We start from the raw sequence: 6543 nt of genomic DNA on the forward strand, positions 1-6543 counted from the left end.
TGGTTTTTGTACACAAAGAAAAATGGAAGTAAATGTTGCTCATTGGTTTTCTAATTTTAACTAATACTAAGCGATATTATGTGGTTGGATCGCAATACGAAAAGACAACTTGTATTAGTAGAAGAACCTAAACATGTCCTTACTCTAATCGAAAATGAGTAAACCAATTGAAAGACTACTATGTTGTCTATCAAGTCCAATTGGGGAGATGCATTGTCTTGGGCATCGGAGCGGATGACTCCCATAAGATAGATACATAGATGTGACTGACTAGACTGACATTACATTAGATTGGACCCAAATAGATCCTAGATCCGTTTATAGATTTATTCACTTGTGACGTTCATCGTGTGGGATATCTAAATCCTAAATGGATGGCAAACTATGCATGCGTGACTCGTACACTTTGATGTAAGTAAAAGCCTAAGTTCAAATATATAAGGAATTGAAAGCTGGTGCGTTGGGTGTACAAATTTTGCAGTAGGTAGCATCATTCGCAATAGTGAAACTCATGGCCTGAGACATGGGTAAATGATATCCTCTCATTGGCATTACATGGTTGATGAAAAGTAAACATGACCATGGGTCTTTCGTCTTTGTGATGAATGACTTAATTACTATTAGATAGTAATTGACTTTTCATTAAGGAAGATGTAGTGGTTACCATGAGATAAAATAGGATCATATTGGGAGAACGAATATTATCCCAAAAAATCCAAGGATATCCTATGAGGGTAACATACTTATGACAATGTCATTGGATGAGCACTGAGTAGTTGATTTCATAATGGTATGTCGTTTGGGAGAGCTCAGTCAGAATACTATAGTGGAATGACTTCGTGACTAAATGATTTTATAATTAATAGACAAAAAGTTGAAACTTAATTATAAATAATTTGAACTTTAATTACATATGTCCAATCGATCCCTCTACTAGCTTATTGAAATCAGAAATGAATTGGGTGTTTGAATAGAAATTAACGGAATGAATAAGAAATAGAAATGAGAAACATTCAAGAATTATTATGGTTTTTTTGAAATGGAAAAATGGAATCATTTGGAAATGAATTTAGCTTTCTAAATGGAAATAGATCTAGTGTCCTGAGTGTAGTATATGACTCATTTACTTTATTAGGGCTAATGGAAGACTATTGGATCTAGTGTCCTAAGTGTCGTATATTTCTTTTTAAACTTGTAATCTATATGAACAGACTAATTAATAAAACAAATTCATTGATTACAATAAATATACATTGTATTATTGTCCTCAAATTATTTTTGCACACAAATCAAAATGGAAGCAAATGTTGCTCATTGGTTGTCTAATTTTAACAAATATTAAGTGGTATTATATGGTCGGATTGAAATACAAAAATATAGCTTGTATTAGTAGACAAACCTAAACATGTCCTTAGTCTAATCGAAAATGAGCAAACCAATTGAAAGACTAATATGTTGTCTATGAAGTCCAATTAGGGAGATGTCTTATCTTGGGCATTGGAGCAGATAACTCAACTCCTAGAAGATAGAGACATAGATGTGACTGACTGGACTAACAGTGCATTAGACATGACCCAATTAGAATAGATCCTGAATTCGGTTATGGATTTATTCACTTGTGATGTTCATTGTGTAACATACCTAAATCCTGAGTGGATGGAGGACTATGTATGCGTGGCTCATACACTTTGATGTAAGTAAAAGCCTAAGTTTGAATAGATAAGGAACAAAAAGCTAGTGTGTTGGGCGTAAGACTTTTACAGTACGTAGCATCATTTGCAATAGTGAAACTCATGGCCCGAGACATAGGTAAATGATATCCTCTCCTTGGCATTACATGGTTGATAAAAAGTAAACATGGTTATGGGTCTTTCGTCTTTGTGATGAATGACTTAATAACTATTAGATAGTAATTAACTTTTCATGAAAGAAGATGTAATGGTTACAATGAGATAAAAGAAGATCATATTGGGAGAAACAAGATCATCCCAAAGAGGTCAAGGATACCCTATGAGGGTAACACACTTATGAAAATGTCATTGGACGAGTACTAAGTAGTTGCTTTCATAATGGTATGTTGTAGGGAGAGCTCAGTCATGATACTATAGTGGAATGACTTTGTGACTAAATGAATTTCTAATTAATAGGCGAAAGGTTGAAACTTAATTATAAATAATTTGAGCCTTAATTACATATGTCCAATTGGTCCCTCCACTAGCTCGTTGAAACCAAAAATAAATTACTTGTTTGAATAGAAATGAACGGAATGAATACGAAAGGAGAAATGGAAAACATTCAGGAATTATTATGGCTGTTTTTAAATGGAAAAAATAAAATCATTTGGAAATGTATGTAGACTTATTAAACTTACATAGAATTAATAAGCTAACATGATTTTACCTGACTAAGTGAACACAACCAAATGTACAAAATATTTTTTTTTTGAACTTCATCAAACAAAAACAAAAGTTTCATAATAATTCCAACATAACAAGATTAAAATATGGTTATTGATAAGAAAACACAAGAACATAAAGTAATGGTATTTTCAATCAATAAGAACACAAAAGGAATTTTCAAGAGTAAAAGGAAATAGAGTTTTTTCACAGTAGATGCCGCGATGGTGTGCACAACTTCTCCTCCTTGGGATGCCACAACCTATCTTGAAGGGAACTTATTGCTTCAATTACCCACACTCAAGAATCTTACTTCTCTTGAACAATAAAATGAAACAAAATCTCTTAAAGAGAGAATGAGAGAACGTGAGAGAGGGACAAAATGAGAGTGAATTGGATGATAAAAATGAATAGGTGAAGATGCCTATATATACTAAAGGGGGGTAACTTTAAGCTGCTAAAAGTATCATTTAAAATCCCTCATTTTACTGCCTCATATGGCTGACCACTTGAAAGGTGGAAGATGGGTTGGTTTGTTTTGTTATTTTTAGATAAGTGCTAAAAATAACAACTTAAATAGTAGAGGGGTTTGAATCAGATTTTTGGGAAGTTAAGGGGTTGTTTGTAATTATTGAAGTAGTATTAAATAACTTAGTTGGGCTGCTGGAAAATGGGCTAATTGGGATACAAATTTCTTCCTTCATTGGCGTGTGAAGCTCCTCCCCTCAAGTGAATATTTTGGCCATCTCTTCTTGCGTTTAGTGTTCTAGTTTTCATTGATAATTTGTGCATTGCATCTCCATGTTTTTGAGAGTCCAAATTCATCATTTTAGATGTTCTTTGATGTTCATCTAGTAGCTTACGTTCCAGAATTCAACTCGCCAAACCATCAGGGCCTTAACGGACAAGCTCCAAGACTGCCTTTTTTTCACCAATGGCTTTTTAACTATAAATTTGAGTTGAATCTATTTGGACTTGTTGGGAAAAATTTCCTTGTTGCTTTGGACTCCAAAAAAAAATGCTCATCTTGCATGCATGGATTAATTAAAATTAGCTCCCCTTGGTTAATCATGTTTATCACCTTTTTGGCCTAATTGATTCTGAAGTAATCCTTAGCCTGCATAATTTCGATCACTTAGCTCACTCAATATTTAATGAATATTTATTTTGTGAAATTTAATATAATATTATAATATTTATTTTGTGAAATTTAATAAAATATTATAATTTAACTTTCAAGAGCCTAAATAATAAAAATAAATTTATATTTTTAATAAAAAATGAAAATTAATAATAAATCACCCAAGATTAACAAGAATTGTAGATATAAAGGCTTAAGATAACTCTATTTTTTTGTAGTTATCAATATTATACAATAATAATACTAAAATCATGAAATTTGCACAATTCGAACTTGACTTGGACCTAAATCAGACAAAATATGATTACAACAAGTATTACTGAATTTTTATCGTCGTATCAAAGCCAACAAATGTTCAATTCTTAAGTTGGTGTTGGAAAAATTGTTTATGAAAACAATTTTGTTACATAACATAATGTCAAGAAAGTGTCATAAAAGCTTGAACATTTGTTGTGTTATCTATGGTAGTAAATTTTACCAAACATATTACTTTTGTTGGACTAGCAAGACTTGTCGATTCCTGACTTTCTACTTAATGATTTTCCCTACTATCCTCTAACCCTCAGTTGCTAAGAGAGTGGGCTCTTATCATGAACCAATAACAGAATGAAAACTATAATTTTCCCTATAATATTCCCTATAATTTTCCAACGAGGAAAGTTCACTTCTCTATGGGAAACCAAAATCGAATTTAATGTCATGAGTATTATGAAAATTAGAAATTATTTTGTCGCTAAATAAATTTTCCTAAATTTTGGCACAGTAATCTCGTCTAAGAAGTTTGTCTATTCAGTTATCCTATAGTCCCTTATATAGAGAAAAAAAGAGAGTTCTACTTCAATGTTTTTATGATCGAATCAATAGTTGAACCAATCAAACCATCGATTTCAAGTTTAATCTATCCCACTAATTTTAATATTGAAGTACAAAAAATTATGAAATTGATAAAAAATTATAAATATTAAAGTGGAAACTGATAAATCTGTAACGGTTCAATCTTTTATCTTTTCATCTTTTATTCCTATTTATTTTATCGGTCAAACTTTGCTATTAAATTCTATACTTTACATAAGTAGTTGATTTAGCACCTGTACTTTAATATTTTCATTTTCAATCTCTGTAGTTTTAAATTTTGAAAAGTTTAGTCATGACCAAATAGTAACTATTAAATTCATTAAATTCTATTATTTCAATAATTGAATATGCCAAACATATTATCGCATGTGCAATGCTATGTCATTTTGTTATTTTCATATATTACTCATAAAAAATTAGTTAGTAGATTTAATGACTTTTGTTTGCATTAAAATTGAAATTTCGAAATTCAAAAAATATAGCGATTAAGAATAATTTAGTTAGAGAACATAGACTAAATCTATAACTTTACGCATAATACAATACTAATAGAATAATTTAACCAAATAGATTTAACTGCTACCATTTTGTAATAGCCCGATTTAGACCCTAATCGGAACGGTGGTTTCGGGACCACAAATTTGAGTCAAAAAATATTTAAATATTATTTTCCATGTTTATTATATGTGAATTTACATGTGTGAAAGTTCCGTATGAAAAATTGATTGTTTGTGTGCTTAATTTAATAAAAGGACTTAATCGCGTAAATTAAAAATTTGATAGTTATTTTTAAAAGGGCATAATTGATGATGTCTTTCTTATATGAGGTATTTATGTTGCAAATTTCCCATGATAATATGCATTGGACGGTGGTGGCCTTATTATATCATGGTTTATTATTTTATTACAAAGGTTATTTATGTAAAATGGTTAATATAATAAGTTATAATAAAACATAAAAATTGAAAATATGCTTTCATAATTCATAGTTTTTGCCGAAAATAAAACATGAAAGAAAAAGAAAATAAAATCGAGGTTCGGCATTTTCAAGCTTGATTCAAAGTAAGTTCTAGCTCGATTTTTGATAATTTTTGCGTTTTTGAGATTGTTGCTTCGAAAACTATCCAACCCATGCTAGAATTTTTGGTTTTGATGAATATTTTGAGTTATGCCATTAATAAATATTTGTGTTTTGTGATGTTTGATGATAAATTATGAAAGATATGTTTTGGATTAATATGTTTTATATTGGAATTTTTGATAAATTTGAGTAATTAGGGCTAAATTGCAAAAATAATAAATTAAGGGACTAAAATATGAAATAAATGAAATGTATGTATTTGAATGAATATAAGGAAGATTCGGCCTAGCTATGTTGTTGTGAGATTTTGTGTATTTTGTGTTTTATGCAATTAGGACTAATTTGTAAAAGTAAGAAATATCAGGGGTAAAATGGTAATTTTCCCATTTATGTGTTTTTGTAATTAAATTGAATGAAATTGTGTTTGAATGATATTAATTTGAAATTGTATAGATCAAGAACAAATGAAATCGGACTTGGATCGGGGAAAAACAAAAATAGTCGAATAGTCGATTTCCATCGTTCGTCGATATCCGAGGTAAGTCTATAAGCAATAAACATCATTAAATTTGAATGTATACGATCTTTATATGCTGAATTTAATTGTATGAATTTTTATAGTTATAGTTGAATGCATAAATGTTTATGAGATTCGGGAATAAGTTTGGTTCAATTGAGATATGAATTATGAGTAAGATCAACTTTGTAACAGTGATATAATATCAGGCTTATTGCCTAGTAGGCTTTGATGCCGGTGTATGATATCAGGCTTATTGCCTAGCAGGCTTTATACCGGTGTATTAAATTAGGTTTACTGCCTAGCAAGCTCTGTGCCGGTGTATTATACTAGGCTCTATGCCGAACAAATTTTATGTAAGCAACGGTAAAAGTAATCAAATGTATTAAATGAGTTAAAGTGGCCAGGTATGTGAATGTGTTTTACTTATTTGAAATGAGAGTAAATTGTGTAATACCCCGAACCCGAGACCATCGCCGGTGTCGGACACGAGGGGTTAACAAGCCAAATCCACATATTTCACCCACCAATTTGACATTTCTAGACAGGCTGG

This window comes from Gossypium arboreum, chromosome 4 (assembly GCF_025698485.1).
Source record: "Gossypium arboreum isolate Shixiya-1 chromosome 4, ASM2569848v2, whole genome shotgun sequence".
In the NCBI taxonomy this organism is placed as follows: Eukaryota; Viridiplantae; Streptophyta; class Magnoliopsida; order Malvales; family Malvaceae; genus Gossypium; species Gossypium arboreum.